Source organism: Triticum dicoccoides, chromosome 4A, assembly GCF_002162155.2.
Source record: "Triticum dicoccoides isolate Atlit2015 ecotype Zavitan chromosome 4A, WEW_v2.0, whole genome shotgun sequence".
Taxonomy (NCBI): domain Eukaryota; kingdom Viridiplantae; phylum Streptophyta; class Magnoliopsida; order Poales; family Poaceae; genus Triticum; species Triticum dicoccoides.
The window spans coordinates 607,916,823-607,928,041 of NC_041386.1; positions in this window are offsets into that span (position 1 = coordinate 607,916,823).

Below are 11,219 nucleotides of genomic sequence, written 5' to 3' on the forward strand. Positions count from 1 at the left end.
GGGTCGGGGGTGGCGGGGTCGGGGGAGAGCGCGCCGAGGTCGGGGGCGGGCACGGCGGTGCGACGGGGCCGGGGAAGAGAGAGTGGGGATTTGGGGGGAAAGAGGCGGGATGAAGCAGGGAGAGGGAGAATTTTGGGTTAAGTGGACGTAGCAGTAGCGCGTTTACACAAAACACGCTACTACTATTACGAGCAGCTATAGCGATTTTCTGCAGAAACCGCTACTGCTACCTTGACTAGCTGTAGCTCTTTTTCACTAAAGCGCTACTGCTATAACCAGTTTCCCTTTTTTATTTTCCTCAGCATATTAGGAACATATATATTACATCATTGGACCCTTGCATAATAATGGCTAAGTGTGTATACAAAATAGGAACATATATATATTACATCATTGGACCCATGCATAATAATGGCTAATTAAGTGTGTATACAAAATAGGAACATATATTTCCATTTTGCAAAAGTATGAAATATTAATCACACCTTTATCTCGAGATCGAGCACACGGTAGAGATGATGATGTAGGGAGGTCAAAAGTGCACAAAGCTCTTCTTGACAAAGAAAGATCTAGTTAGGGGGCAAATAGGTCACTTAACTAAATGCTACATCTACCTAGCTAGCTAATTTGGGAGGAGACAACTTCAACTAGTGGAGGGGGGAGGAAAAAGAGAAAGGAGATGAATTAATGGAGGTGGTGTAGTTATAGCTAGGAGTAATGAAGAGAGAGAAAGGTAGGTAGAAGAGGGAGAGTAATGGGGGGAGAAGTATTGAGGAAGAAGAAGAGTGTGTCAGGACCCCGACTCGATGTCACATCGATCTAGCTGGTAACGCCTCATATCACTTTGCGGCCTCACGCACGGTATTCCCACGGGTGTCGTCTTACCTTTTCCCGGGACCGTTTGCGCCTTTTGGCTCACGTATATGATAGTGTCGCTAGCATCCATATGATAAAGAGCCCGGGCTGACATGACTAGTCGTAAACCCAAAGTGGCACAGACTTACAGGGACAGGCATCCATGACCCAGCTTCGAACGTGTCGGTCATCAGCAAGTGGGTCCGGGCTGTAGCACTGGGCTAGCAGGACTCCGGTAAACCGGGCTGTAGCGGGCTAACAGGACTCCGGTACTCAAAGCGTGACATTTCCCCGAAGGGACAGACACAGGAACGAAGAAGGACACATGCCGGCCAGCCTAAGTGTTCCAGAGCAGTAGCAAGCTACCATGGCTCAGCGGTAACACTAGGAGGCATTTCCCGGTAAGAGAGGCTACTAAAGATAAACAACTAGATGGTCAGATCCCACACATACCAAGCATTTCAGTCATACACACAATATGCTCGATATGTGCAGATACAACGAAGCATCACAACATGACTCTACGACACAAGTACTTTATTTAAGGCTCAGGGAGCCATACATAACATACACAAAGGTACGGGTCTCACGACCCAACATACAAGTCATACAGTCATACAAACCAGCAGCGGAAGTAACTTGTCTGAGTACAGACAACTAGTAAAATAAAAGAGGCTTGGAAAGCCTAGCTATACTACGTGGTCCTTCACAAGCTCAGGGTCACCACCTGGGTCTTTAGCCTACTCGTTGATGTCAACGTCTACATAGAACCCATCAGAAGGGGTTGCAGCGTCTTCTGTAAAAATGTAAATTATAGCAACATGAGTACAAAGGTACTCAGCAAGACTTACATCAGATCCTACATACATGCATATTATCAAGAAGGGTTGGTGGAGTTATTGCAGCAAGCCAGCTTTGACTCTTGGCTAGACTATCCTACGATACTCCAACTTGAAATGGTTTTGCGCACACGAGTCCACTACTCACCAATTCAATACACTACCGAGGATCCACCTCCGTCTTCCTACGGAAGAGCCAACCTCGGCACTCACGCTTATCTTGAGGCTTTTAACAGTTTCCATTTACTTGTCTATGAACTGTATAGGCAACCAAGTAGTCCTTTACCGCGGACGCGGCTATTCGAATAGATTATGATAACCCTGCAGGGGTGTAGACCACGACCTACCTAAACACTTAAGCCTCTAGTCCAGGTTTATCGCCTATTCAGGTTCCATCCGCAGGGAGTCCGGCCGAGGTTTCCCATACGGCCCCGAACGATGTGAACAGGGTTCCCGAGATACCTAACGGGTATTCGGTACACCGTGCCACGTACCTACCGCATCACAGCCCACCCCTACGGTCAGCGCTGTCCACGGCCTCTAGTAGGCTACAAACACCAGAAACTACTTGCAACTCCTGGACAGAGAGCTAGGGTGAATAAGAAGTCGAGCGGGGTCATATTTCAGGGCCCAATGCATGGTAGTAGCTGTATCTTAAATCACGCATACAGATCTCAGTGCTTAAGGTCGGCTTCAATGAAACAACCCACCATGTACTCCTACATGGCCTCTCATCGATACCTTTACCAAATCGTGTTCACCACACCACTCTCATTACCGACATAATCATTTCACTCTAGCCCATCACCCAGATGAACCAGACCTGACACGACTCTAAGCATAGCAGGCATAGCAAGGTAGGAACAACACATACATATGGCTCAATCAACTCCTACACATGCTAGTGAGTTTCATCTAGTTACTGTGGCAATGACAGGTCATGCAGAGGAAATGGGTTCAACTACCGTAGCACACAGCAGTTTGCATCGCGTTGTCTTAATGCAGTAAAAGAGAGCAGGAGCGAGAACATGGGATTGTATCGATATGATCAAATGGTTGGTTGCTTGCCTGATGGTTCGATGCACTGATACGGTTCTTCGTTAGGGTAATCACGGTACTCCTCGGAGACAGAACCTGCCGCAGAGAGCACCGATACACAAACATTACCAAACAGTATGCAACAATATGATGCATGCATGAGACATGGCAAAATGAGTGTATTGGGCTAATGCAACTAAAACCAGAAGGGTTTGAACAAATTTGAATCAAGGATTCAAATTTCAAATTCAAATATGGCCTTTTAAAGTGCTTTTCCTTGTTCTGCTTAAAACATCAATTTAACTTGTTTGATCATGCATGAAAATAGTACAGATGGATAGATTGGATTTTTCTGATCATTTTTCATATATAATTTGTCCAATTTGGAGTTACAGAATAAAAGTTATGAATTTTTGAAGTTTAAATAATATTCTGGAATTTCCTGATTTAAATTAAATCCAGAAAATCAATTACTGCGTCAGCCTGACGTCAGTGTGACGTCAGCAGGTCAACAGAACTGGTCCAGGTCAAACCTGACAGTGGGTCCCACATGTCAGGGTGATTATTTTAATTAAAACTTAATTAAAACTAATCCTGTTTAATTAACAGGGCTGGGCCCCACCTGTCATTGACTCAGGGGAGTCAACCAGGGCCCACCCGTGGTCAAAGTCAAAGTCGGCTGCCGGCGTTTAACCGCCGGCGAGCCCGACACGGCGGCGGGAGTGGTTTTGGCCATTTCGGCCACCAGAGGGGCCGCAGAGACCACCGGAGTGGAGCTGAGGACAAACCGTAGCTCTTGGCGGAGTCCGTTGGGGTCGGGGTGGCCGGAGTCGACGGCGGCGAGCTCGGCTGCGGCCGCCGGGGTTCGGTCGTGCACGGGAACGGGGTTGGAGCTCGAAGTCGAGCGAAGCGAGGCGCTAGGGATGCTCTACGGGGTCTTGCGAACTCGTTGGACTCGCCGGGGTGACCAAATGGTCACCGGAGCTGCGTCGACGACGAGCTCGGCGACGGCGGAGGTTCGGCCGTGGTGGGGAGGAGGCTACGGTGGGGAAACAAGGGGGAGGAGAGGGGGAAACGGTGGCGTAGCTCACCGCGGTTGCAGTGGGCGTCGAAGTGGGCTCGGGGACGCGCTGGAGACGGCGAATCGACGGCGACGGTGGTCGGAGCCCGAAGAGGGGAACGGCGACGTGGCGGCGATGCAGGGCTTTCGGGGAGCTGTGGAGCGGTGGGGAGGAAGAGGGAGTCGAGGCGGAGCTCCTGAGCTAGTCGGGGGAGCGAGGGGTGGTCGGGGACGGCGGCTATGGCGAACGGCGGCGACGGTGGTGTTCGGCCGTGAGAGAGAGAGAGAGCGGCACGGGAGAGAGAGGGGGATAAGGCCAGGGGATCGGGGCGGCACCGAGAAGAAGCGCCGCGGCGTCGCGCTGGCGGGGGAGGCAGGCAGACGGGCTGGTGGCGTGGCGCTCCGGCCGTGCGCGCGCGCCGGCCACACGCCTGGCCGACTGGCGCCAGGAGGACGACGGCGGTGGTGGGCTGGGCTGGCTTGCTGGGCCGGCCAGCTGGCTGGGCCGCACAGGGAAGTTTTTCCCTTTTTTTCTGTTTCTGTTTTTTTATTTAATATATCTGCAACTTTGTTGAATTTAATAAAATACCTAGGCAACTTCAAAAATCACCAAACTATTCCTGGCCCATAGTTGGATTATTTCCAACATGAAACATTTTAGTTTGGAGATATTTGAGCATTTAAATATTTTATATTATTTTAAATGCCCAAATTCAAATATTTATGATTTAAATCAGAAACCCTAGGATGGCCTAGGAAAATGTGCACCACTTTTGGCAGAGGTTCTGAACCAAGGCAAAAATGATGGGCATTTTAGAAGGGCATTTCAGGTTCATTGAAAAATTATTTTAGTAACCCTAGTTGGTTTCAGAGGGGACTGGGGGTTCTGTCATCCCCATTTCAAGTTTCTGATGAAAGAGTAAACATGATGCAACACTCTAATGCATGACTAGCTAGGTTGTGACAACTCACCCCCACTCAAAAGAATCTCGTCCCGAGATTTGGGTTCCTCCGAGAAGAAGGCGGGATATTCAAGTCGAAGACGATCCTCCCTTTCCCAAGTTGCTTCATCCTCAGAATGGTGCGACCATTGAACCTTGAGAAACTTGATATTATGACTTCGCGTGGTACGTTCGGCCTGATCGAGGATACGAATGGGGTACTCTCGATATGTAAGATCATCTTGGAGATCAAGCGTTTCGTGGTCCACTTCACGGATAGGATCCGAGAAGCAACGCCTGAGTTGAGAAACGTGGAAGACATCGTGAACTCTGGAGAGGTGCGGAGGTAGTTCCAACTGGTAGGCAACTTCTCCTCGTTTGGCAAGAATGCGAAAAGGTCCAACGTAACGAGGAGCCAATTTGCCTTTGATACCGAAACGATGGGTTCCCTTCAGAGGGGTGACCCGAAGATAAGCCTTCTCGTCAACCTCGAAAGTCACAGCCTTATGTTTTCGGTCATATTGACTCTTTTGACGGGATTGGGCTGTTTTCAACTTTTCACGAACGATACGAACTTGTTCTTCTGCTTCCTGAATCATGTCCGGGCCAAAGAATTTTCTTTCCCCGGTCTCTGACCAGTTAAGGGGTGTTCGACATCGTCGTCCATAGAGAACTTCAAAAGGGGCTTTACCCAAGCTAGATTGATAGCTGTTGTTGTAAGCGAATTCGGCAAATGGAAGGCACTTCTCCCAGTCCATTCCAAATGAGATAACAGAGGCTCGAAGCATGTCTTCTAGAATTTGGTTGACGCGTTCCACTTGACCACTCGACTGAGGGTGGAAAGCGGTGCTAAAGGAAAGACGGGTTCCCATAGCATTTTGGAAACTTTCCCAAAATCGAGAGGTGAAAAGACTTCCTCGATCCGAGTTAATTTCCAAAGGAACACCATGGAGAGACACTATTCGGGAGATGTACAAATCTGCCAGCTGACTAGCGGTTATACTCTCACGAACAGGTAAGAAGTGGGCTACTTTGGAAAGACGATCGACCACGACGAAAATAGCATTATTCCCTCTCTTGGTCCTGGGAAACCCGGTAATGAAATCCATACCAATTTTATCCCATTTCCATTCAGGAATAGCTAGGGGTTGAAGGGTGCCAGCAGGCCGTTGATGCTCTGCTTTTACACGACGACAGACGTCGCAATTAGCAATATACTGAGCAATTTCTCTCTTCATCCTAGTCCACCAGAACCTCTGGCGTAGGTCCTGATACATCTTAGTACTACCGGGATGAATAGTGAGAGGAGATTCATGAGCTTCCTTAAGGATTAATCGCCTTAGGTTGCGCACTTTGGGAACTACTAGTCGATTCCCGAAGTATACGACTCCTTGATCATTAATGGAGAAACAATCCACAATTCCTTTCTGAATGTTCCTCTTGATGCGGGAGATTCCCGGATCTACCTTCTGTGCTTTGATAATTTGATCCGTAAGGGTAGGTTTTGCCACCAAGGTGGAGAGAAAACCTTGAGGAACAATGTGAAGGTTAAGCTTCCGAAATTCCTCATGGAGAAGCGGTTGACTTTGTTGTAACATCAGGTTGTTACAATAAGATTTACGACTTAGCGCATCAGCCATGACGTTGGCTTTCCCTGGGGTGTAGGTTATTCCTAAGTCGAAGTCGGTGATCAATTCAACCCAACGTCTCTGCCTGAGATTTAAATCCGGTTGGGTGAAAATATACTTCAGACTTTGGTGATCAGTGAATATTTCGCAACGATTACCGAGGAGGTAATGTCGCCAGGTCTTAAGTGCATAGACTACGGCTGCAAGCTCTAGATCATGAGTAGGATAATTCTCCTCATGTGGGTGCAATTGCCATGAAGCGTAGGCAATTACGTGTCGATCTTGCATGAGAATGCAACCTAGTCCTTGTCGCGAGGCGTCGCAGTAGATAACAAAGTCCTTGGAGAAATCTGGCGGTACCAGCACGGGAGCAGAAGTCAGGCGTCTTTTCAGTTCCTGAAAGCTGTGCTCACATTGTGGAGTCCATTCGAACTTCTTATCTTTCTTGAGGAGTTCGGTTAGAGGTTTGGCAACCTTGGAGAAGTTCTCGACAAAGCGACGACAATAGCTCGCTAAGCCTAGAAAACTCCGAACCTGCTTGACTGATTCAGGTGGAGTCCAGTTAAGGACGGCTTGAACTCGCTCAGGGTTAACAGCAATACCTTTACCAGATATTACATGACCCAGATAGGTCACTTCTGACAACCAGAATTCACATTTAGAAAATTTGGCATAAAGGCGATGCTCTCGAAGTTTCTTCAACACTAGCCTTAGATGTTCGGCATGTTCTTCCTCGTTCTTGGAGTAGATGAGTATATCATCGAGATAAACTACGACGAACTTATCCAAATACTCCATGAAGATTGAGTTCATTAACCGAGAAAAGGTGGCTGGAGCGTTGGTTAAACCGAAGGACATGACGGTGTACTCGTATTGGCCATAACGAGTAACAAAGGCCGTTTTAGGAATGTCCCCGTTTCTGATTTTGATTTGATGGTAGCCCAACCTCAAATCCATCTTGGAGAAGACTGAGGATCCAACGAGCTGATCATACAGGTCGTTGATCCTGGGAAGCGGGTATTTGTTCTTGATTGTGACCAAGTTGACAGGTCGGTAATCTACAACCATCCGGTCCGTACCATCCTTCTTCTTGACGAATAGGACGGGGCAAGCCCACGGAGATGAACTAGGGCGGATGAAACCCTTTTTCAAGGACTCATCGAGTTGTTTCTTAAGCTCGGCTAGTTCTAGTGGTGCCATCTTATAAGGTCTTCTAGCAATCGGAACGGTTCCTGGAATGAGGTCTATTACGAACTCAACATCTCTGTCAGGTGGAACACCTGGCAATTCCTCTGGAAAGACATCCGGGAAGTCACGGACTACCGGAACGTCCTCAAGGTCTGGCAAAGGGCTGGCGTTAAGAGAATATAATTGTCGCTTGGCTATTCGGGTCAAGACATTGACTATCTTCCCCGAAGGATGGGTGAGTTGAACAGTCCTAGAGAAGCAATCAATTTGGGCATGATGAGCTGACATCCAGTCCATACCCAGAATGATATTAATATCTGAAGATTTAAGGGCTATCAAAGACGCAAGGAAAACAAGTCTGTCGACTTGGATCTCATTCCCATAACTTACCCTAGAGGTCTGCCATCTAGACCCAGGGGTAGAGATTTCCATAGTGGATGGCATGTCGCAGAATGCAACGTTATGCAAACGAGCATAATTTTCAGATATAAAGGAATGAGAGGCTCCTGTATCGAAAAGGACAGATGCCGGGTGGCAATTAACAAGAAGCGTACCGAGAACGACGTTGGGATCCTCTTGAGCTTCTTCGGCAGAGACACAGTTGACATGGCCACGTGAAGCGGTGACCGGCTTGGCGTGGAATACTTTTCCTGTCGGCTTGCCACGGCCAACAACTTTAGCAGATTGATTGGGGTTGGTCTGGGGGCATTCACGCATATAGTGACCAGATTCCCCACACTTGAAACAAGTCACGGAACTGGTACGTGGAGGAACATTATTGGTTGGACCCCCATAGGGCTTGGCTGGAGCAGACTGTTGTACAGGGCGAGGCGCCTGGAAAGATGGCCTCGGTGTGAACCTGGGTGGCAGGGCGGTGTTGGGCACCCACACGCGGCGCTTCTGAGGACCAGCACCGGATGAGGAACCCGTGTCACGTCCATGCTTGCGTGTTGCGTCATAGTCAGTCTGACCAGTTTCAGCACTGATGGCTTTGTTGACAAGTTTCGAAAAAGATGTGCACTCATGCAGGCGGAGGTCGCGGCGAAGCTCAGGACTAAGGCCCTTACGGAACCTTGCTTGCTTCTTGGCGTCAGTAGAAACTTCCTCGGTTGCATATCGTGCGAGGTTACCAAACTCCCTGCTGTAAGCATCCACAGAGAGTCGGCCTTGGGTGAAACTGCAAAATTCTTCACGTTTACGGTCCATGAGACCCTCCGGAATGTGATGTTCACGGAAAGCATCACTGAACTCAGCCAAGTAGTGACATGGCCCGCTGGGCGCATAGCTCCATAATTCTCCCACCATAGACTGGCGGGGCCTTCAAGATGATATGCAGCAAAGGTGACCTTGTCAGCCTCCGCTACCAGCGCGGAACGCAGTTTGTGAGAGATACTGCGAAGCCAGTCATCAGCGTCGAGAGGCTCGACGGAGTGGTGGAACGTGGGTGGATGCAATTTGATAAAATCACTGAGTGACACCACGTTAGCCCTCTGATGGTGTGCTGTATTCTGTTCAATACGCTCCAACAAACGGTTTGTCTCCCGCTTGTTTCTCTCAGCTTCCATCATAACCTCGGCTAGTGAAGGAGGATGAGGCAGATTTACATCCCTGGCTTCACTGCCTTCGGCCTGCTCTTGAGAAGCAGGGTTAGCGCGCGTGTTGACCATCCTAGGTAAACAAGACAATGATTTAGTCAGGATGATAAGATTCCGACATAGGATAAAATGTAAGGAATAACTCGAAATGCAAGATGATCATCCGTATGACATGGTAGATACAGAAACTGCTACTTTATTCCATCGTCATACACACCATACAGAGTTTAGTACAAGACCAAACAAAGTACTATTACGGTGAAAAGAGGATTACATCTCATCGGAGGCATTCCAAGCTCCTATACATTATTTTTCTACACCTCCGGAAAGAGTACAAACTAGGTCATAACCCACGAGTCACGCGGGACGATAGAAGACACAGCTAGTGCGAACTAGTGATACTACTGCTAACTCAGACCGATCCGTAGTAGTCCTCGTAGAAGTCACCTCCATAGCCTGGGAGCTCAACATGATCATCCGGAAACAGACGATCTCGCGAAGCTTGTGGACCATAGGGGCTAGGATGAGGCCTTGGACCAACAAACGGTGGCCTGCGGGGACCGCGAGGTGGGGTGATGCCTCCTACATCACGCCAAACCATCACGTCTGGCAGAGCGGATCTCACAGGATAGAGATCGCGCATATCTGAATATCCAGCTTGCACCGCCGGTGCGAACCGAGTCAAAGTGGCCCAGTGGTCAGCACGGGTATTGAAGAGCTCTAACCTCAAGGCCCAATTTTCACGGTCCTTATCCTCGAGCATCTCAGCAGTGGTGCGAGTCCGTGAATCCTCCTGGGTGGGGTCAACATAGATAGCCTGGAGATACCCTTGTGCTCCCGGAAGTGATCCTGGCATATACCGGAAATCAGAGTCCCGAAATAGGCCAGATCTGACCCGCATAATGGTCATCATAGAGTAGGCGGCGTCCTGCACAGCCATCTCAATGGTAACCCCGAGTCCATAAGAGCAGTGAAGAGGCTCGGTGGATCCAGGATAAGATGGAAATATCCTGACTGTGCAGAGATACTGGCTTTGATTAAAGTCTCGGAATTGCTCTTCGACCGTGTACTCGGGATACCAGCGATATCCAGCCTCAGTCATTACCCTGACCAACTTAGCAGTATGGCCGGGTACATCTAGGCATCGAGTCAGGCGAACCACTTGATTGAGGTCGCGAGTGGCCATCTGAAAGCACAATCATAATGCAAGGGCATTAGAATTTCTAGCAAAATTTCGGCAGCATAACAGCTGTAAATGCTCAAGAAGGATTTTGAGACATTTGACAAAGGATTACATACACACTCATCATCATCATATCAAAGTTCTGAATCCATTCTAACAACATAATGTGGTAGTAGAACTGAACTAGGCTGGTAACCATCAAACTTATAAGGTACTACTGATTAGTAACTCGTGATCCTGATAGAGAGAACAGATCCTAATTCCTTAACCCCCGGTGGAAGAATGGACTGACTCAGATCAGAAAGTCATAAGGTATAAGGAGTAAAAAGAGCCTTACGTTCCAACCCACAAACAATTCCCCTACATATAACTAAAGAATTTCTAGACTCAACATCGACCAGTTTGGCTTGGAGAACCTACAGGCAGTCCGGCTCTGATGCCAACGCTGTCAGGACCCCGACTCGATGTCACATCGATCTAGCTGGTAACGCCTCATATCACTTTGCGGCCTCACGCACGGTATTCCCACGGGTGTCGTCTTACCTTTTCCCGGGACCGTTTGCGCCTTTTGGCTCACGTATATGATAGTGTCGCTAGCATCCATATGATAAAGAGCCCGGGCTGACATGACTAGTCGTAAACCCAAAGTGGCACAGACTTACAGGGACAGGCATCCATGACCCAGCTTCGAACGTGTCGGTCATCAGCAAGTGGGTCCGGGCTGTAGCACTGGGCTAGCAGGACTCCGGTAAACCGGGCTGTAGCGGGCTAACAGGACTCTGGTACTCAAAGCGTGACATTTCCCCGAAGGGACAGACACAGGAACGAAGAAGGACACATGCCGGCCAGCCTAAGTGTTCCAGAGCAGTAGCAAGCTACCATGGCTCAGCGG